Source organism: Eumetopias jubatus, unplaced genomic scaffold (genome assembly GCF_037043125.1).
Source record: "Eumetopias jubatus isolate StellerSeaLion01/CBP00866 unplaced genomic scaffold, mEumJub1_p1.0 scaffold_2, whole genome shotgun sequence".
In the NCBI taxonomy this organism is placed as follows: Eukaryota; Metazoa; Chordata; class Mammalia; order Carnivora; family Otariidae; genus Eumetopias; species Eumetopias jubatus.
Window position 1 is genome coordinate 141800516 of NW_028274808.1, and position 23088 is coordinate 141823603.

Here is a 23088-nt window from a genome sequence, read left to right on the forward strand (position 1 = left end):
TACAGATCAAGGGACTTGGGTCAGCAAGCAAGGAGTGCATAAGCTTGAAGCAAGTTAACCCTTCAGGCTGGCTGGGGTGCTGATACACTAGTTCCAGCATCTTCATTTGCTGTCTGTGTCCAGCTGCCTTTTCCATGCAGTGTAGAGCCCTGGGTCCCACCACCTGAGATGAATCCTGACTCAGCTACTTAATAATTAGGCACCCCTGGGCACAATTACTCAAACTGTTGTAGCTCCATTGATCTTCTAGTCTGAAATGGAGGAAATAATAGTATCTCCGTATAAGGGTTACTGGCGGATCAAAGAGATAATGATGTAAAGCACTTAACAGTGCTGGCCATTAAGAATCCCTGCTAGTAAGAGCAGTAGTAGTATCTCAGTTGGGGGTGGGGGGGAGAGTAATATTTGCCCTGCCTGCTTCCCAGAGCTGTTTTAAGAGTCAGTTAATGGAGAAAGCGACAATTGTAATGATTATAAGGAGTCTGATCCATTGTTTTCATTATCTTTGGTAATATCTTTCATGTTCATTTGTTTGCAGATTCAAGCTCCTATTACTTTGAGGAAGTAGGATTTTTTCATAAGACTGAGGGGAAGGGTTTTTATCTCTTGCTCCTAGTGCTGGGCCTGGAGTGCAGTAGGTACTCATTCAACAAATATTGGTTGTTATGGTCATTCTCGGCACTAAGGATGCAATGAGGAATAAAACAGACGTGGTCTTTGTCAGCTTGAGTCTTGGTTTCTGGTGTTTGTTGCACGAATTAATAAGGATCCACCTGTTTCATGACTTTTGCATCCTCACAAGTTGATTACTTGCTCCATGTAGTAACTTTGACTCCATATCTAGTAAGAGACAAACAACTTCTTTTTACTTCATCACATTCTAAACCCAAATTATAGTCATTACTCAGGGAATCTCTCATTCATTCTCTCTCTTGTCTGTCTCTTTTGCAACACAAAGGTAAAATGTGTTACATATATGAGTAGATGCTATTTAAGAATGAGGATAATGAGGTTCTGGGGGTCTTTTCTAGCTTCACTACCAGGTAGTGTGACCATTTTATTTCCCAATAGGATTACTCAAACACCCATAACAGGGTTGCCAAACACTATTACTGCATCTTTCCCGCTCAAGGACTAATTACTGTTTCTGTAGCATTCTACTCCATACGCAGCAATACTTAGTTCATGGTACTTTCCAGAAAAAAAAAAAAAAAAGCATTTGAACAACAAACACAACAGAACTTTAAGCTGAGAAATTATAAAGTGGTCCTGGACTGGTAGAAACCTTTGGTGTCTTTACAAAATATTACCAGTCATCCCTGCAGGACTACAAGGAGTCTAGACCACTGTACCCCCAGCCAGTTCTTACAGCATTCCTACAGATAAATTTACAGTGGACATGAGCTCACCAACAAAAATAAAACCCACCAAGAAAAAAGGCACAATGACTAAGAGACAGCAGAAACAACAAAGAACAGAATCTGATCACAGAGACTTTATGTATTGGGATGTTCAGATACAGAATATACATAAATAAGATTAGTTTTGTATAAATATGTTTACGTACATAAAATAAGCATGTTTCCTGTGTTTCGGAAGTAATAGAGGGATTTGGAAATCTGAGCGAAGTACAAGAAACTTTTTAAAAGATTTGAAAAAGAACCGAACAGAACTTACAGAAATGAAAACTATAATCATTTCCATTGGCCTCGAGAGGTTATGGTCCAATGGATGGGTGGGTCCCTGAGATCCAGCAGGCTGGTAGATTTGAGGGGATGCCTGAGGCATCTGTAGTAGGCTAGACTCATTCAAAGGAAGTTGGAAGAGATCTCAGCTGCTACCTTTTGGAGAATGGTGGGCCGTGAAGAGTGGATTACATGTAGAGATTTGCTGGTGGTAGGAGGGGAACCAGTGCTGTTACTATGGAGAGCAATCAAAAGGACTGAGTCAAACCAAGTAAACGGCGTGTTTACAACAGTCTGTAATCTCATTTGCCCCCGCCTGTCCCTCCTGGCTGCATTTGGGGGTGGGGTCAAATAGCAGAAGGCACTGAAAGGAGATCCGAGCGGGGTGGGGGGTGGGATCAGGGTATTTTTCTCTCCCTTTGTCTCCTAGGGTGTATATATATTTCTGCCTTCACTTTCAGCTCCCACCAGGCAGCCCCGATACGATTCCAACTCCCATCCGACTCAGGCTCCAGTTATAAGTAATTCCTGTGGTTTGGATGTGGTAGGGGCTTTCCTGCTACTGATCTCTTGGTTACCTCATATCCTCTGTTTGGCTCTCAGCTCTTCCATCACCTCTGGAACCTGTTGTTGCATTTAAATCCCTCAGTTTTAATTCACTTAGTGTGGCTGCTGCTTTCCTGGTTGGACCCTGATACATATGTTCCTTATGACCCAGCATTTCCCCTGCAGGGATAGGAATCCAGAGGAATTCTCACCCATAGGGAACATATGTATGAGGATATTTGTACAGCATTATTAGTAGTATCAGTGAGTTGAGGGTGATGTGTGTGTGTCCATTTCTGTGATGCAGATGGATGAAATGGATAACTAGGCATCGGTTAGAAGGAACAGTCTAGACATATATTCAGCAACATGGTTAGACTTTTGAAGATGTAGTGCTGGGTGAAGAAAGAAACAGTGAGATTTTTTTTACTACAATATGATTTATATAAATTAAAAATGCATGCACACGAAACAAAAATATACGTTTTACAAGAACTCCCACAGAGAGAAGGATATACTTCAAACACTTAGGAATGGTTGCTTATGGAGAAGGCAGAGGTATAGAAGTGGAGAATGGAGAAGAAAAGGAAGGTATGAATGAATGAATAAGAGGGGGCCTTGCACACCCAATTGAGAATGGAGCATCATGGATTAAAGAGTAAGATTAACCAAGGGGCTACACCTGAGGTTGAAAAAAAATGTTGCCAGAGAAATAGTTAGAAGGTGGCACTGAGACGTAATTTCAAAGAACACCTTGTGGATTATGGAAGTTTGAAACAATACCTGCTCCAAAGCCAAGTTAGTTTGCAGTTAAAGAGCAAACACACGGGACAGATGGTGAAGCAAGGAGCCAGGGCTAGTGACAAGTCCTGTATAATGCAGGGGTGTTGTTGAAATTCCATGGCAGTGTTATGTATGCCCGGCCTGAAGAGGATTCTAGGTCTTCTGATTTTCTTGTCATTTGCATTCAGACCTGAGCAGAGATTATGATTTGGAGTCTCACAACTAAATAGAAATGTTCCCCCAAAATCCTGCTTCATAGCTTTTTAGGGTCAACTACAGCCTAAAGCCTGGGCTGTTTCTCAAGTGGGGCTCAGATTATGATCACTATATGCATTAAAAAATTGGAAACAAGGAGCATTTGGAGTGTGTTAGGGGGGACTTGAATCCTCGTCCAGTATAGTTTAATTAAAATATGACAATAATAGAAAAGAAATATTTAACCATGACCTTAGGATTTACTTTCCTTTGCTTGTATTTTTAGAGTTGGTATGCCTTTCTTGGTTCAAAAGCATTCAAGTTCTGGAAGATTCTTTGCATAAAAGGTTGCAGGAGTACTTGAAAAATGACCATATGTAGAGCCTCCAATATAATCAATATCAGTTAAAAACAATATTATATCTGTTTTTCATTAAGCTTCAAGTGAGCATGGCTCTTCTCTTTACAAATGGAGACTTTAAAATGTGTTTTGCTCATTAATTCTGGTGCTCCTCCAAACATAATTAACTCCCTCTCAGCAATTAACATATTTGATAGTGTTTATTTGGGCTGTTTCTCATTTGTACATAATGATGTTAAAGAAATATTTGTTAGGTTGAGCTGAATTTTTGTTTTCACAGTTTGTGAAGCCAAAGAAGCAATTCAAATAAAACAGTAATGCATTATTGACTCATTAGACTTACTAAGCTCATGTCCAATGACATGAGGAGATTAAGACAATCACTCAAACTCATGCAACCAATTAGTGGGGGAATCCCATCATAACCCAGAGCTCTACACTGAGTCACCCAGAAAAAGAGTTGATTCATAAACCAAACTAAAGAGTCAATATAATATAGTGGCTAATTTGGGTGACCAACCTGGGTTTGAATCACAGCCCCACCACTTAATAATGCTGGGCAAGTCTCTCACAGCCTCTATACCTCAGTTTCTTCTTCAGGAAAAAAGACCTACTAATAGTCTACACCATATGGTTGTTGTACGGGTGCAGTACAGAAATAATCTAAAACTATGCTTTCCAATAGAAATATAATGCAAGCCACCAGTGTGAGCCATATATGTAATTTAAAATTTTTTAATAGTCATATTTTTAAAAAATTTTATCTGTTTATTTGAGAGAGAGATAAAGAGAGAGCACACGACGGTGGGGGGAGGGGCAGAGGCAGAGGGAGAAGCAGACTCCCGGCTGAGCAAGGAGCCTAATGTGGGGCTCCATCCCAGGACCCTGAGATCATGATCTGAGCCAAAAGCAGACACTTAACCGACTGAGCCACCCAGGCATCCCCTAGTAGTCATATTTTAAAAAGTGAAAAGATAACAGATAAAATTAATTTTGATAATATATCTTACTGAACCTGATGAATCAAAAATATTATCTTAACATATAATCAACATAAAAATATTAGTGAGATATGTTACATTTCTTTTTTTTCATACTAAGTCTTTGAAATGTAAGCACATCTCAGTTTGGACTAACCACATTTCAAGTTGCTCATTAGCCACGTGGGGATGGTGGCCACCATATTGGACAAGACAAAAATTAAGTATTTAGCCAAGTGCCTAGTACAAAGGAAGCACTCAAGCAATATTGGCTCAGAAACATTCCCTGGGTTTACCCGTAGGTCGATTGCATTTGTTGCTCAGTTATAAGGATAGAAAATACATGGTATTAATCCAAGTTTGAAATTTCATACTTTTATAAGTATGTGCCTCCATTTCAGTTATTTTTGTTCTGTTTACTCCAGAGAATAAGATGTTGCCCTTTTTTCCTTCTACCGTGAGCAGAGGTTGTTAGTCCTGGAGCTGTTCGGATGAGGGACTTTCACTGAGAACTGAGATGAAGAGTGTAGCCCCCATAAAGAATTTCACAGAATTTTTGTCCTAGTGAACAAACTCCATCTGGCTGGGTAAATATTTAACGTGCTCTTATTACCACCGGAGTATACCTGGAGACAAAATTATAATTTTGTTCTATAATTTTATAATATTTTATATTACAATGTTATTTCTTTGAACCTGAGATGGGTAAGCACTCTCCTTTTCTCCTTCCCATCACATCCTTCCTAGACTTCCTTGGGAATCTGGTCCTAAACAGGTGCAATAAATTCATGTGCATAGCCTCTTTGGAGTTGGCCCTATGTTGGCCTCAGAGTTGCCTCTACCTGCTGAATCCTTGGTGATCAGAGCTGAGCTAGGAACCCTGCCTTCTGCATGTGGAGGTCCTGAAGCTAAGTGTGGGATGAGGAGCCGAATTCCCCAGGGCCCTGGCAGAATCCTTCAGCCCGTCCACAGAGCAGTGACCAGCTGTCTCGGAAAGACCAGACTCATATATGTAGAATGGGAGAAACAGGGTCGCTGAGCTAGATCAAAATCTGATGAAACAGTGCAGGTAAAAGAGACTCTGTCCCTAGTCCCTGAAGGCTGGGCCAGGCCAGGAAACACTAGCCTAACCCAAGGTGACTTGGAGGCATTCAGCCTCAACCCTGATGCAGAAGAATCTTTAGAGTCTTGGCAAGCATATACCTAATAATGCCATAACCTTCCTTAAAACCTTCAACAGCTCCCCCTTAGACATGGAGTACATTCCGACTCCTCAGGCCAGCATTTAAACCCTGCAGCTCTGGCCTGCTCACGTATTTCCCTTCTTCCTCACTCTTTCTCCTCTCCGATTATATTATTCTGCTTTCTAGTCTTCCCTCCCATACTCTTTCTTTATGTTGTTCATGTTGTACACTTTGCCTAAAAATTCCTTAGTCATGGGTCTCCACCACTGTCTTTAAAGTCCCCACTCCAATCCCACATCTTCCAGGGGTAGAATCTTTGCTTCCCCCTCACCTCCAAGAGGGCTCCCTTCAGTCCTCCTTCTATTAAGTAAGCATCAAGCATTTAGCATTTTTAGTGGACATTACCACTGCTTCTTCGGTGATTATCCTACCCCTTCCCCATTGTGCAGCAGTCACTCATTTTGGGAGAATGACTGCACTCAACTCTCATGATGGACTCTGACTAGTGTAACCACTGTAATCTCATTCCACCTGTGACTGGTTCAGGTCCCGACAGTAATGCAGCCCCAGTCAATCAGTGCAGGGTATTCCTTGGGGATCTGGCTCAGATTGGCCCAGGGTTCAATGCAAGTTCAATGGCTGGAGGAGAAGAAGACTTCTCTCATGTTCTCAATGGTATTTGTTATTATGATTTACAATTCATTTTTTATTCACCAAAAATATTTGAGGTAGTTGACTTTACCAGGGTATTTGAGCCACTGGAGGGGAAAAGATCATTTACCATCCTGCCTAGCTCCTAAAATGGTACCTTACAAGAAGCTCTCCAAATTTTTCTTGAATTTATGCTCAGTCTCTATGGACTTGGAGGACACAAACCAAACTCATCCATGGGCCCAAACTCCTGGGTATGTCCTTAGAATGGCTGGACTTTACTTTCTGTGATACTGACAATATATGGAACAGGACTGGGACAGGCAGACATCTAAAATAAGTCTGAATCAGAGATACCTTTGCTATTATTCATACCAAGTCAAGCCAACTTTTACTTAAAAGTGGACCCTATCGGGCCATGGCAGTTTCTAACCTGTGTTTTTCACATCACTTTTATTCATCTCATTACCTGAAATATATATGAACAAGTTCCACACTTGGTCAAGGCCATAAGACATCCTAATTACTACAGAAACGAAGGAACCTAAATAATTGTGCTTATATTGGTGTAAATCCTTTAATGTCTGTCTTCATTACTTTTCCTTTAAAATTCCTATGATAACTATAAAGTGACTTAAGCCTGAGTAGCCAGCCTGACAGGTTTCTGTTGGTTTGGGATAGTTAATTAAAATGTTCTTTAATCTCTCCAAACCACTTCATCATATATGTACAACATTCAAGCCCATTTTGTTTTGGTGTATGAGCTTAAAGAGTATTAAGAGCATGAATGTCGGTGTCGGCTGCCTAGATCTGAATCCTGGCTCTGTTGTACAAGATGTACAAGCTCAGGAAAGTGATCTAACCTCTCTATGCCTCAGTGTCCTCATCTGTAAAAACGAAAATAGTAATAGCACTTACCTCGTTGGGTTTTGTGAAGATGATGTGAGTTAGCACATGAAGAGTGCTTAGAACAATGCATAGCATGTAGTTAAGCTCCCAGTAAATATTGGGGCTATGATTCATAGGATTTCTGAAATGGAGAATCTAAATAGAACTACTCAATGCATTTTAGGGACCTGTGCTTCTCGAGATTCCCAGACCAGCTTTGTTAATGGCGGGACCTGGTGATGAGGTGGTAATATGAAAAATGAAAACCAGTTTCTTTTCTCTCAATTGGTTGACAATCTCTCTTGAGCCCTTAACTGGGAATCCATATCTGTTGTGTCTAGTTACTAGCTTCATGATCTTGGGCAAGTTATTTAATCTCTCAGAGATTCCCCCAAGTTTTTTTTTTTTTTCCAAATGTAAAATGGGGATATAATCCCTACCTCATAGGATTAGTGTAAAGGAAGGAAAATATGAGCATGCCTACCACTGTCCCTGGCATATGACAGCGGCTTCCCTCCTCCTAATGCCCACCTGAAGTTCATCAAGAACAAATAGTTTGAAATTTTATTTTAAAAACAATTGCCCTGAGAGGGAGGAGCAAGAAGTAGCAAGTAGACCTGGATTTCGTCTGGTCCCAGGAATTCAGCTGGATAGGGATTAAACCATTCTGAACACCTACTAACTCAAAAGGAGATCGAAGAAAAGAATAGCAATAACTCTCTGCACAGAAAAGCGACCACTTTCTGGAAGGTAGGACGTGTGTGGAGAGAAGTGAATCCAAGGCGATATTCGGGAGGATAGACAGCGGGGGAGGGGGCCTCCGTCGGCAGCTTCTGGCAAGTGATAGAGCCGCAGAGCACAAAATCGGAACTTTTAGAAGTCAGCTCTGCTGAGGGACGTCGCTCCAGTGGCTAAGCTGGGGGTGGAACCCTTGCGGGACAGTGTGGTCTCAGGACCCTCGAGGTCACAGAAAGACCGGGGGTGCCTGAGTGCGGCAGAGCTCCCGGGTATCGGAGCGGGGAAGCCGGCTGCAGAGACGGAGCCGAGGCGCGGGCTCTCAGCTCGGGGTGGCCATAAACCGTGATCCGCGGCCCAGTCGAGCCACTGCTCCTCCAGCAGGGACCCAACAAGCGGCAGAGCCGGGGAGAGTCCCCTTCCTCCCCCGGGAGGAGCGGCGCGGGAGCGCACCGCAGGGATCTGCTGGGTTTGGAGACTCCACATGAGGTCAGATGCCAGAGATAGAAATGCTCGGTCACAGGCCGGGTGAGCACGGAGTGCGGCCAGAGACCGGGGAGACAGGAGTGACTGACTGCTTTTCTCTGGGGGTGCACTGAGGAGCAGGGCCCCGAGTTCTCGGCTCCTCCAGGGTGGAGATTGGGAGGCCACCATTTTCACTCTCCTCTTCCAAAGCTGTACCGAGAGCTTGCAGGGAACCAAAGCTCCCGAGAGCAAACCCGAGCAGATTGCTTAGCCCGGACCGGCAAGTGTGGGGCAATTCTGCCTCCGGCAAAGACATTTGGGAACCACGGCAACAGGCCTCTCCTCCAGAAGATCAGCAAGAAGAGCCAGCCAAGACCAAGTTTACTGATCAATGAGAACGGGAGAACTCCAGCGCTAGGGGAATACCGCACATAGAATTCATGGCTTTTTCCCCCCTGATTCTTTAGTCTTCCAAAGTTAATTTTTTAATTTTCTTTTTCCTTTTTTTTTGAATTTTTTTCTTTCCTTTTTCAACCATCTTATCAATTCCTTTTTTACAATCTTTTTTAATTTTCGTCTTTACAGCCCTATTATCACTTCATCGTATTTACCTTTATTTTTGTATATACATAAGCTTTTCTTTCTTTAAAATTTTGGGAGGCCGTTTCTTCTAACAGACCAAAATACACCCAAAATCTAGTGTGTGGCTCTGTTCTATTCACCGGCATGATCATATTTTTTTTTTCCTTTCTTTTTGCTCCAGTTCTGGGTCTCTTCTGATTTGTTTAGTGTATATTTCTCTGGGGTTGTTGTTGCCATTTTAGTATTTTGTTCTCTCGTTCATCTATTCTTCTCTGGACAAAATGACAAAACGGAAAAACTCACCTCAAAAAAAAGAACAAGATGGGGTGCCTGGGTGGCTCAGGTCATGATCCCAAGGTCCTGGGATCAAGCCCCACATTGGGCTCCCTCCTCAGCGGGAAGCCTCTTCTCCCTCTCCCCCTCCCCCTGCTTGTGTTGCTGCTCTCGCTATCTCTCTCTGTCAAATAAATAAATAATCTTAAAAACAAAACAAAACAAGAGGCAGTACTGACTGCCAGGGACCTAATCATACGGACATTAGTAAGATGTTGGAACTAGAGTTCAGAATGACGATTATAAAGATACTAGCTGGGCTTGAAAAAAGCATGGACGATATTAGAGAAACCCTTTCTGGAGAAATAGAAGAACTAAAATCTAACCAATTCGAAATCAAAAAGGCTATTAATGAAGTGCAATAAAAAATGGAGGCTCTAACTGCTAGGATAAATGAGGCAGAAGAGAGAATTAGGGATATAGAAGACCAAATGATGGAAAATAAAGAAGCTGAGAAAAAGAGATAAACAACTACTGGATCACGAGGGCAGAATTCGAGAGATGAGTGATACCATAAGATGAAATATTAGAATAATTGGGATCCCAGAAGAAGAAGAAAGAGAGAGAAGGGCAGAAGGTATATTGGAGCAAATTACAGCAGAGAATGTCCCTAATTTGGGGAAGGAAACAGGCATCAAAATCCAGGAGGCACAGAGAACCCCCCTCAAAATCAGTAAAAATAGGTCAACACCCTGACATCTAATAGTAAAACTTAGAAGTCTCAGAGACAAAGAGAAAATCCTGAAAGCAGCACAGGACAAGAGGTCTGTAACCTACAATGGTAGAAACACTAGATTGGCAGCAGACCTATCCACAGAGACCTGGCAGGCCAGAAAGGACTGGCATGATACATTCAGAGCACTGAACTGAAGTAAGCAGCCAAGAATACTATATCCAGCTAGGCTGTCACTGAAAATAGAAGGAGAGATAAAAAGCTTCCAGGACAAACAAAAACTAAAAGAATTTGCAAACACCAAACCAGCCTATAAGAAATATTGAAAGGGATCCTCTAAGCAAAGAGAGAGCCTGAAAGTAACATAGACCAGAAAGGAAAAGAGACAATATACAGTAACGGTCACCTTACAGGCAATACAATGGCACTAAATTCATATCTTTCAACAGTTATCCTGAATGTAAATGGGCTAAATGCCCCAATCAAAAGACAGAGAGTATCAGATTGGATAAAAAAATAAGAACCATCGATACACCACACACAAAAATAGACTCAAAATGGATGAAAGACCTAAATGTGAGACAGGAATCCATCAAAATCCTTGAGGAGAACACAGGCAGCAACCTCTTCTACCTCAGCCGCAGCAACTTCTTCCTAGAAACATCACCAAAGGCAAGGGAAGCAAGGGCAAAAATGAACTATTGGGACTTCATCAAGATAAAAAGCTTTTGCACAGCAAAGGAAATAGTCAACAAAACCAAAAGACAACAAACAGAATGGGAGAACATATTTGCAAATGACATATCAGATAAAGGGCTAGTATCCAAAATCTATAAAGAACTTATCAAACTCAACACCCAAAGAACAAATGATCCAATGAAGAAATGGGCAGAAGACATGAACAGACATTTCTGCAAAGAAGACATCCAAATGGCCGACAGACAAATGAAAAGGTGCTCAACATCACTCAGGATCAGGGAAATCCAATTCAAAACCTCAATGAGATACCACCTCACACCAGTCAGAATGGCTAAAATTAACAAGTCAGGAAACGAGAGATGTTGGTGGGGATGTGGAGAAAGGGGAACCCTCCTACACTGTTGGTGGGAATGCAAGCTGGTGCAACCACTCTGGAAAACAGTATGGAGGTTCCTCAAACAGTTGAAAATAGAGCTACCATACGATCCAGCAATTGCACTACTGGGTATTTACCCCAAAGATACAAATGTAGGGATCCGAAGGGGCACCTGCACCCTGATGTTTATAGCAGCAATGTCCACAATAGCCAAACTATAGAAAGATCCAAGATGTCCATCGACAGATGAATGGATAAAGAAGAGGTGGTATATATACACAATGGAATATTATGCAGCCATCAAAAGGAATGAGATCTTGCTATTTGCAACGACGTGGATGGAACTGGAGGGTATTATGCTGAGCGAAATCAGTCAATCAGAGAAAGACATGTATCATATGACCTCACTGATATGAGGAATTCTTAATCTCAGGAAACAAACTGAGGGTTGCTGGAGTGGTGGGGGGTGGGAGGGATGGAGTGGCTGGGTGATAGACATTGGGGAGGGTATGTGCTACGATGAGCGCTGTGATTTGTGCAAGACTGTTGAATCACAGACCTGTACCTCTGAAACAAATAATACATTATACGTTAACTAAATAAATAAAATAATAATAAAAACGATTGCCCTGACAGGAGCAGCGCCTTTACAGAAGAGGTCCAAGCACAGTAGGGCAGTGTGATAGTCACCTTCAGCTTTTTCACCCAACCAGAAGATTTGCCATCAGGCTCTGAGCCTTCGAAGCACGCACTTCACTTGATCTTTATCTGTACTGGTGCAGGCTCTTCAGTCAAGAAAGCTTACAAGGCAGCTTTGAATAAAGGTGACTTCCTTCTTTGCTCAAGAGATTCGCCTTTCTAAAAGACATGAGGAAATAGTCTCACAAAGATCAATATTACTTCAACAAATGGAGAGTCAATCTGTAGATGAAAACGAGGAAAAGGCATGTTAGATGCAAGCAGCTGAGACTCCTTTTATAAGGAACCTTAGTCTTTTAAAGGATATAGAAACAACAGCAAAGTCTCTACAGACCCAGATTCACCCAATTCCACCACCAGAGGTGGTTTCTCTTGAGACTCTTTACTGGGTATCAATAGAAGACTATTTTCCCAAATGGGAACAGTTTCTTTTAGGAAGAGGACCATATCCTATCAGTGTTGAAAATGGAAATAAAGCAGAAAATACCACTCAAAAGGGGGCACAGTGATAACGTCCTCACATACTCTTTCAAAAAAAAAAAAAAACCTGTTTGGTACAGCTGAATATTAAAGAATACACAGGTCATTTCAGGAACATAGGAATCGAACATGTTCATATCATCCCATTACCTCCTCAATGACAGTGAAGAGAGGAGTATCTGCTGACAAGTCTCAGGTTATCACTTTGAGACCTACTACTACTTCGAGGTCATGAATTTGCTTTCTGCCAAACCCATGGACGTGTTAAGAGCTAATATTGAAAGGTGTTCTGTTTATCAAATATGTTGCTAAAAATAAATAAGAAAAAGAAAAACTTTTTCCCTAAAGTGAAATTTATCTTAATTTTACTATTTAAATCAGCCACAAGACAATTTTAAAGAAAGACTAACATTCCCTAAAATGAAATGATGGGGCATCATTTAAATAAATCCCAGTGGTCCATTGTATATAAATGAAACCTACTTACATATACATACACAAGGATTTTAACTACTATCTCACTGAATTTATAATTTAGCATTTTAAAAGAAAGTTCTAAGTTACTTCATTTTGTGCATATCAAGCATTTCTGCCTGTCAGCTTTTTAGGGAGGCATAAAAACGACTTGTCTTATCTGAGTGAGACTTCTTGCCTTTTGTAAAGTCTGATACGAGAGCACTAGCAAGTTTGGTCCCTCCTTGGAAACCTAATTTCTGTTCTACACAGAATGCTTCAGAATGGTGGTAACATTTACAGAGCACATCCAGTGGCAGGCACTCTATACACTTCATCTCATTTCATCCTTAAAACATCTCCATGAGGCAAGTCCTATTTATTATTTCCATTCTATACATGAAGAGACTGAGACACACAGAGGTTAAATAATTGGCCTAAGGTCACACAGCTACTGAGTAAGGGAAGCAGGATTCAAACAGGAGTGGGCTTCAGAGTCCACTGACATTGTTGAACTTTATCTGAGCCCTCTGCTCCCAGAAAGCAGCTGAGATGCCTCCTGACCTTCTTGTGTTCCAGCTAGCCTCAAAAGACCCCCTGCCCAGCAGAGATAAGACCTGTCTTCACCACCTCCTTTCAGGACTCTCCTTTACCTTCCTCAACAAAACCCCAGACCCTCTTTTTTTCTTTGAGACATTCATTCCTCCTTCATGAGTGAGCATTTTTCCCTTGCAGTAGCTGGAGTAAAATCATCTCTTTAATCGTCCTGTGCATTTTCACACCAGAAACTTAACCGCATACAGACAAGTTTGCTAATACCCGAGAAAATAACATCCGATTCAGAGGTTCCTACACTGTGGTCAGGTAATGTCTCTTTAGGTGGAGTGGCCCACATACATTTTATCCACCCTCTCATAAGCATTTCAGAATTTTTTTAAAGATTTTATTTATTTATTTGACAGAGAGAGACACAGCGAGAGAGGGAATACAAGCAGGGGGAGTGGAGAGGGAGAAGCAGGCTTCCCACGGAGCAGGGAGCCCGATGTGGGGCTCGATCCCAGGCCCCTGGGATCATGACCTGAGTCCAAGGCAGACACTTAATGACTGAGCCACCCAGAGAAGGCAGATCCCTGAGAAGATAATGTGGTATGGTCCATTCACAGAAAACTAAGACTATTTTTTTTTCAAAGATTTTATTTATTTATTTGAGAGAGCAAAACAAGAGATCACAGAGGCAGATAGAGAAGCAGACTCACTGCTGAGCGGAGAGCTCGATGCAGGGCTCTATCCCAGGACCCCAAGATCATGACCTGAGCCGAAGGCATAAGCTTAACTGACTGAGCCACCCAGGCGCCCTGAAAACTGAGACTCATTAAAGTTGATTTGACAGATTTGATGTTTTGAAAATAGAATTTCTTTGCCCAAATCAATCTCTCTCCAACCTCCCTCTTGCCACTCTCTGCTTCCTTCTCTCCATCTCTCAAAATGTCATCAAATGTGAACGTTCTCAATAGAAAGCTTTAGCAAAATCCCCCATCAGCATTTATGAGCATCTGCTATGTACCACTGTACTACTTCCTAGGGTATAGAAACAAGTAAAACCCATGGCTTGCTCTCATAGAGTTGACACAGAATTGGAGCTCAAATCTAGTTGCACTCTGCCTGAGAGCCCTCTGTACAGGATGGCTTATTGAAAACACATTGGATGAGGGCAGCTGTATAGAAAGTGCCCTCGAACACTGACATCAAGTACGAGATGATCGTGACAAAAAAGCTTCCTCCTCCCTTAACTAGCACCCCTAAATTCCTCCCACTTTAGTCAAAGGTTTGACATTTAGCTGTCAACAAATATTAAGAACCTACCAAGTTCTGGGAACTCTTCCAAGCACTGCAGAAATAATCTCATGGTTGGATCTCTCTGTGCTTGGTTTCTCCGTTTTTATACAGTGTCAGGAGTCAGGCACACATTTAACGCAATAAAAAGTTCTCTACCTTCTGCATGACACTTGCTTTCATTTTCCAGGAGGGCAAACTTCAGGACATACAGTAAGGAGGTCCGTCCCATTCTCATAAGTTCACCATGTCTGATACTGCTGGGATCCAAGACTTTCCTTCTTTTTCTCAAGATCCAGAGAAAAACTTTCTTTTTGCTTCTAATATTACCATAGATGGCAAACAAGACATATCATTTTTACAGTGTTCTTTGGGGCAATTTTAATAAACCTTCATTAAAATAAATTTGAGAAATGTCTGGAAGAAGGGAACAAATATTGGTAAGGTCATTAAATGGAGTAGTTATGTCATCAAAGATAATTATCTAGGTTTCTGTCATTGTCTCTCCTTTATTACTGAAATGATGGCCCACTTACAGGACATGTGGCATTTCTTAGCAAGGGCTTTACCTTCACGCAGCATTTGTATGGTCATGATCGTTGTCATATTGCTTTAAAACCTTACTTGAATTAGCGATGAGTTATTTTTGTCAGAAGCTGTGTCTGCTTCTTACAAGGCAGTTACTGATAGAAGACAGCTGAGATGGAGGGCTAGTGCAAACACCTGGGGCAAGCAAGCCTCTACGGTCTCGCTCCACCCCTGGGCTGCCTGGCTCACCTGTCTGCAGCCATCTGCTTTCTCCTAGGCTCACCTGCCATTCCTTCCCTTGGATTCTACTCCTGCCTCTAAGGCTGTTTAGTCAAATTAACCTCTGAGAGGGTAGGTGCAGCTTCACTGGTGCTGAGGGAAGGGTAAAAATAAATAGAAAAAATAAATAAATTTTCCCCAGTGCAGCAATGGAGAGAGACCCCCCCCCCCCCCGCCGCACCACCACTACTTTTCTTAGAGAGCGTTATAGACAACTTGTAATTGCAAATTCTTCTCTGTCCCTTTGAGGTGTATGTATGTCTTTTTCAAAGTGAAATAAGTCCTTTGCCATCTTTACAATCCAGGAATGTCTTTCTTAAGGGCCTGGGCGCCATCTCTTTGATATGGAATCATCAAGAAGATAGCATTCCTCTCTCCCAGTTTCTGTAGGATGGTAGGAGCAGGTGTGTGGCTCTAAGCTGTAAAACTCCTACCTGTCCTAAAGACTCAGGAAGTCTTATTTTCCCTTTGGGTGAAGGCAACTGCTAACACAGATGGCCACTCAATTGCCAAGTGAATTTAGGCTGTACTATGTGTGACAAACAGTGCTGCCAAGTCCTCTTACTTGAGGAGTAGTTATTGTTCATCTTGAGGACATGTACAGAATAGGTTCTATCCGCCTGGGTAAATAAAAAGGTGAGATTTTTTTTCTGCCTTTGCCATATCTTTAGCTGATAGCCTGTGATGCACATCTCATTCTGGCTTAATGGTTATTCAATTCATAAAACTGTTTTCTTTCTCTTCTCCTTGGTTGGCAGATTTCATTGTTAATGACATTCCCCCAACATCATCAGAACCTGGGAATACAAGGCGTGACTGAGTTATACACCGTGGGGGGGCAGGGTCAGTCATCCCAAGATGGAAAGAGTTTTATTTACTGAAACCCCTTACAGGCAAAGCACTGTACCTATGTTAGCAGAACTCTTGGATAAGCCACTTGTAGTTGGGGATGAGAACCCCAAAGACTAGGCTGGAGTTAAAATAAATTGCTTCCAAGGAGGTTGGTTTCATTAACAACTATAGGATTTTTTTAAATACTGAATACATGTGCAAATATGGTCCCAGAGCTGGACTTGGAAAGAGGCTGACCTCTGCGACCAGTCCCCACACAGCCTTATATTTGATGTTAAACAAATCTGTAAAATCATGATTTTGAAGGGGTGCAAAATTATTGTTAGTCTGAGGCACCCACCTGTCTAAGTCTGATCTAACCAGACAGCTCTCACACCTAGGGGGTCCATTTGCCTGCATTAGCCCTCACCTGGAGCCTCCCACCTGCCTTCCTCCCGAGCTCCACGTTAGAACTCCTCCTGACCAAGACCCAAACCAACCGCTCAGCTGAGGCTTGAGCGTCCTCTGTGACGGGAATATCCATGGACAAATGGGGTTGCTTCCCCTGTTCAGCCCTTCAAAAAATTATTAATATCTGTAAATGCCCTTAAAACAGAGTCTGGCATATAGCAGGTAATGTTTAACTTTTGATAAGACAGAGTAAATGGAGTTTTTTTTTTTTTTTTAAGATTTTACTTTTAAGTAAACTTTATATCCAACATGGGGCTTGGAACTCACAACCCTGAGATAAAGAGTCACAGGCTCTTCCAACTGAGCCAGCCAGGTACCCCAAGTAAATGGAGAATTTGAAAGGCTTCCAAAATTAGCAAGAAAAGGACGGGGTTATGTTGTAAACCCCCTAGAGAATCTGGTGATTACACAGGACCTGAGAGGCCCCAATAAGACAAAAGTGGGGTTGAGGGCAGGAGGTTAAGGAAAAAAACTACGATTAGAGAGACGATCCCTGGAGGGTTGCGAGGTGGATGCTGTTCAGAAGGACAGGAGACTCAATTTTTTTTTTTTTTTTAAGATTATTTGAGAGAGAGAGAGCAAGAGCACACAAGCAGGGGTAGGGAATGGCAGAGGGAGAGGGAGAAGCAGGTTCCCCGCTGAGCAGGGAGTCCAAGGTGGGGCTGGGATCATGACCTGAGCCAAAGGCAGACGCTTAACCGACTGAGCCACCCAGGTGCCCAAGGAGACAATTTAAAAAGTGATATTTTGCACCATCAAATATTAAGATTTTATTTCAAGGAAAGTATTGGGCCGGCTCAGCCTCTGGAATTTCTATGTAGAACTCTGGCATTATATTTGGCTGGAACCCTCATTTTTTAAAAAAAACCACTTTAGGGGCACCTGGGTGGCTCAGGCAGTTAAGCATCCACCTTTGGCTCAGGTCATGATTTCAGGGTCCTGGGATCGAGCCCTGTGTCAGGTTCCCTGCTCAGTGGGGAGTCTGTTTCTCCTTCTCCTTCTGCCCCTCCCCTGGCTCATGCTCTCTCTCTTTCTCAAGTAAACAAAATCTTTAAACAAAATAAAATTAAATAAAAAATTAAATAAAACCACTTTATTGAGGCATGATTGACGTTAAAAAGCTGTACATATATAATATACACAACTTGATGAGTTTGGAGAGAAGTATATACCCACAATCACCATGATCTATGTTATGGCACCACATGCCATAAACATATCCATATTCTACAAAAGTTTCCTCAACCCTTTTTATTATTATTATCTGTGTGTGCGTGTATGTGGTAAGAATACTTAACATAAGATCTACCCTTGTAGCAAAAACTTTTTTAAGATTTTATTTCCTTATTTATCAGAGAGGGAGAGAGCACAGCAGGGGGAGTGGCAGGCAGAGGGAGAAGCAGAGTCCCCACTGAGCAGGGAGCCCGATGTGGGGCTCGATCCCAGGACCCTGGGATCATGACCTGAGCCGAAGGCAGATGCTTAACCAACTGAGCCACCCAGGTGTCCCTGTAGCAAAATTTTAAGTATGCAATACAGTATTGTTACCTATAGGCCCTATGCTATACACTAGATCTCTAGCACTTATTCATCTTGCATAAGTGAAACGTTATAGCCCTTGACTAATACCTCCCTGTTGCCACCTCTCCACAGCTCCCAACAACCACTCTTCTACTCTTTGCTTCTGTGAGTTTGACACTTTTAGATTACTCACATTTAGATATCACAAGTGGTATCATGTAGTATTTGTCCTTCTGTGACTAGTGTATTTCACTTAGCATAATACCCTCTAGGTCCATCCATGTTGTCTCAAATGTCAGGATTTTTTTCTTTTTTAAGGCTGAATAATATAATATTCATTGTGTGAATATAACACATTTCTCTATCCATTCAGGCATTGATGGATATTTAGATTGTTTCCATGTCTTGGCTATTGTGAATAATGTTGCAATGAACATGGGAGAGCATGTATCTCTTTGAGATCCTAATTCCAGTTCTTTTGAATATATACCTAGAAATGGGAATCCTGGACCATACAATAGTTCTATTTTTTTATTTTTTTGAGGAGCCTCCATACCGTTTTCTACAGTGGCTGCACCAATTCACATTCCCACCAACAGTGCACAAGGACTCCCTTTCTTTTTTCCACATCCTCGCCAACACTTGCTTTTCTGGGTTTTTTTGTTTTTGTTTTTGTTTTTGATAAGGACCCTCATTCCTTTTTTTTTTTTTTAAGATTTTATTTATTTATTTGTCAGAGAGAGAGAGAGTGCACAAGCAGGGAGAGGGAGAAGTAGGCTCCCCACTGAGCAGGGAGCCCAATGCAGGACTTGATCCCAGGACCCTGGGATCATGACCTGAGCCGAAGGCAGACCCTTAACTGACTGAGTCACTCAGGCATTCCCAAGGACCCTCATTCTTATTATTTATTTATTTATTTATTTTATTAGAAAGAGAGAGGGAGGGAGGGAGGGGCAGAGGGAGAGAGAGAATTTTAAGCAGGCTCCAACCCCTGTGGAGCCTGAAGTGGGGCTCCATGCGGGGCTTGATCCCACAACCCTGAGATTATGACCTGAGCCAAAATCAAGAGTCAGATGCTTAACCACTGAGCCACCCAGGCACCCCTGGACCCTCATTCTTAAGTGTGCAGTTTCTTTTTTAGTTCTCACACATAGATATTAGTTCCCTCAGGGTCATCACCTATCGTTAAAGAGTTTGGAACTGATTCCATAATATCACCCAGCATTAAGTTAAAGAGTAGGTTTTATTGGTGAAAAAGAAAACTCACAACACCAGGGTCAAGGGCTGTGGACAGTGTGTAGGTTGTGTTCCAGAGGAGGAAGCTTTTCCCCACCACCCCTTCTTCCTCTACCCTCACCCAGTCCCCTCCCCACCAGAATAAATCTCCCTTTCTGTAGAACAAGTGTGAGACAGTGGCCTTGTTTGTAAGGAGTAAACACACTGCATGGTGCCAGACATTCTGGATTTAGAGCTTTCTCTCTCTCTCTCTCTTTTTAAAGATTTTGTTTTTAAGTAATCTCTACACCCAACATGGGGCTTGAACTCACATCCCCAAGATCAAGAGTCACATGCTCTAACCACTGAGCCAGGCAGGCTCTACAGGGTTTTGTCTCTTTATAGGGGTTGATTAGGAATGCTAGCTGCCCTGTACCTGGGGACCTTCAGGCCTGTGGGGTACACAGTCTCCCATGAGGAGATAAGGAAAGCTGAGAGGAAGTTGCCAGTCCCATGGGCAACTCTGCTGAGAGAATGAGGGAGCTTCTGGGGTCCCTGCTGACCCCAGGTGAACACACATTCTTGGATAGTCCTGCTCCTTATATTAACAGAGAATGTACTTCCCTTTTATCTTCACCCTGGGGAAAAAAGGTGGTAGAACTTTCTAGAGTTGTTTACCATCACTGAATTTTCAAAAGATCTTATTCTAGGAGTGATTTTCACTCAAATCAAACAGTATATGAGAAAGAAAAAGGGGGGAAAAAAACCCTTGGGAGCATCTGATATCTATACATCTCTTTCTTATACTCTCCCATCTTCTTATAAAATTCCAATGTGATTTGTATTTTTTTACTGAAGTGCAATTCACATAACATAAAACTAATCATTTTAAAGTGCACAATTCAGTGACGTCAATATAATTATATTGATGTACAATGACCATCTCTATCTAGTTCCAAAACTTCATCATCCCAAAAGAAAACCCTATGCCCACCAAGCAGTCACTCCTTATTTTCTCCTACCCCTGTCCCTGACAGCTACCAATCTTGTTTCTATCTCTATGGATTTACTTATTCTGGATATTTCACGTAAATGGAATCATACAATAGATGACCTTTTGTGTCTCTCTTCTTTCACTTAGCATACTATTTTCAGGATTCATCCATGTTGTAGCATGCATCAGTACTTCATTCCTTTCTGTGGCTGAATAATATTCCACTGTATTTATATAACACATTTTGTTATATAAATAGTTCATCAGGTAAGACATTTAGGTTGTTTTCCCCTTTGGCTATTGTAAACAGAATTGCTATGAATATTTATGTACAAATATGTATTTGAGTACCTGTTTTCAGTCCTTTTGGTATAAATTAGGAGTGGAATTTCTGGAACATATGTTAAGGCTATGTTTAACTTTTTAAAAAAGTATGATTGGTATCCTTGTCTCCTCTGGCTTAATTAGAAATGCAGGAAAACAGTGCTGCTCAAGATAGATTGCAATGCAGTTGAAGCAATCACTAGTCATGAATATTCTAAAACATTCTTCACTGAGGCTAAAAAGAGAGAGTGTTGGCTATTTATCAAGGAACTGGAAATGTTTCTAAACCAGTAGTTGTAAAGTTAACTGAATAACAATCTTTCCTGATGTTGTATTCACACAGGAGGCTTCTGGGTAATAATTTCAAAGAGGTTCAGCAAATGTGGCTCTAGGTAAGAGGTGAGGGACAGGTCTTATTTTTACCCTTTCCAGAATCTAGCCCCTTAACCCCAATCCCAAGCTCGTTCCACAGCCCTGTCTCCAGTCAGCCAGACACATCCTTTCTACCACTCAGGGCTGCCAAGGACTGCCCTGACCCTAAGGCAGAACCCTCTTCACTCCCCGTTGCCCCCCCCAACTCTCCTCCTCCTCCCCACCCCCACCCAGAGATAGATATTGAGTACACCTGACTTTTTCAGCTAAAACAACTTCTACCCATGGAATAAATCCTAAAATAGTAACTGTAAACTCTTATGTTGCTTATTTAGCCCTGATTTCATAATGTGCAGGACTCAGACAGCCCTGATATTTCATCATATGCCACACTGAGTTGAACAGTATCTAAACACAACTCGAGGGGCACCTGGGTGGCTCAGTCAGTTGGGCGTCTGGCTCTTGGTTTCTGCTCAGGTCATGATCTCAGGGTCCTGGGATCAAGCTGCAAGTCCGGATCTGCGCTCATCGAGGAGTACACTTGAGGATTTCTCCCTCTCCCTCTGCCCCTCCCCCTGTGTGCAGGCATGCCTTCTTTCTCTCTCTCTCAAATAAATAAATAAATCTTTTAAAAAAGGGGATTAAGAGAAATAAACACAACTCAAACTTCATTTGCTTCCAGAAAGTACCATCAAACTACCTCAAGTGAGAACAGATTATAATACTTTTCACAACAGAACATACATTGGAAATTTATTTCTAGCTACCTTGAGGCTGAGGGGAACCTGCAGCTCATTCCTGGCTTGCCATTCTAGTCCAACATCAAGTCCAGGCAGGCAGAAATATTCTCTCTCTCAAACAGCTAATGCCAACCCCACTGCCCATCCTGGTTGCCCACGTCACTGAGAATGTTGGTACTGTCACAGCTTTTTTCTTTTTTCTCCCTAAATCAATTGTCACTGCTTTCCTTTTGCTCTTAGAAAACCCGAGGCTAAAAGTCCTAACCAGGAGTTAAGCGGCTAAGAGCCTGGCATAAGCCTGGCATAAATGTCTGACGGACTTGGGTTTCAGCACCAGCTTTGCTTCTTACTGGCCACATGATTTTGAACTACTTTGTCAACCTCTCTGTGCCTCAGTGTCCTCCTTTTTAAAATTGAGATACAGTATTACTTCACAGGGCATTGTGAGTATTCAATGAAGTAATGCAGGTCCAATGTCTAGCACAGCACTTGGCAGCAGATAATACCACTGACATATTAACCATTTTTTGCCCACTGTTTCTTTTTTTTTCTTTTTTTTAAGGATTTTACTTATTTGAGAGAGAGATAGCAAGAGAGAGAGAGAGAGCATGAGCAGAGGGGAGAGGGAGAAGCAGCCTCCCCCACTGAGCGGGGAGCCCAATGCGGGACTCGATCCCAGGACCCTGGGATCATGACCTGAGCCCAAGGCAGATGCTTAACCGTCTGCGCCACCCAGGCGCCCCATTGCCCACTGTTTCTTTTCTCCTCCTCACTCCTCTGCCTCCCCATGCTCCCCACCCCCACCCCCACCCCCACACACTCTGTCAGAAGAGACTGTGCTCCTGGCTTCAGCGGATGGAAGAGAACAAAGCAAATAGGTTGTGGCTTCCCAGGTGTCATGTTTCAAAAACTCCGCATCCTTAGAGCAACCAGAAAAGAAACACAGATTTGAAGAGGGGGGGTCTTATTTCTGCACAACCCCGAACAGAATCAAGCCAAAGCCAAAGCCAAACAAACTAAAAAAGATTCCCCTAGCTTGGGGTGCAAAGACGGTAGTCGGGAAGCCACAGGGTTTCCTGGCTGGAAGAGGTAGCCGACCGGGCCAGATTCCTTCTGCTCTGCCATGCTCCGAGTGTGATACACAAGGGATAAAGAAGCTCTAGTCCAGGGGGCTGTCACTTGTCTCATAAAGGAATTCTGTAAATATTAGAA

General features: G+C 42.3%; 1 pseudogene; it reads left to right on the forward strand.

The window, feature by feature from the left end:
- Positions 1–7168: 7168 nt before the first annotated feature.
- On the forward strand, positions 7169–12298 carry LOC114206722 (centrosomal protein 15 pseudogene; annotated as a pseudogene).
- The last annotated feature ends 10790 nt before the right edge of the window (positions 12299–23088 follow it).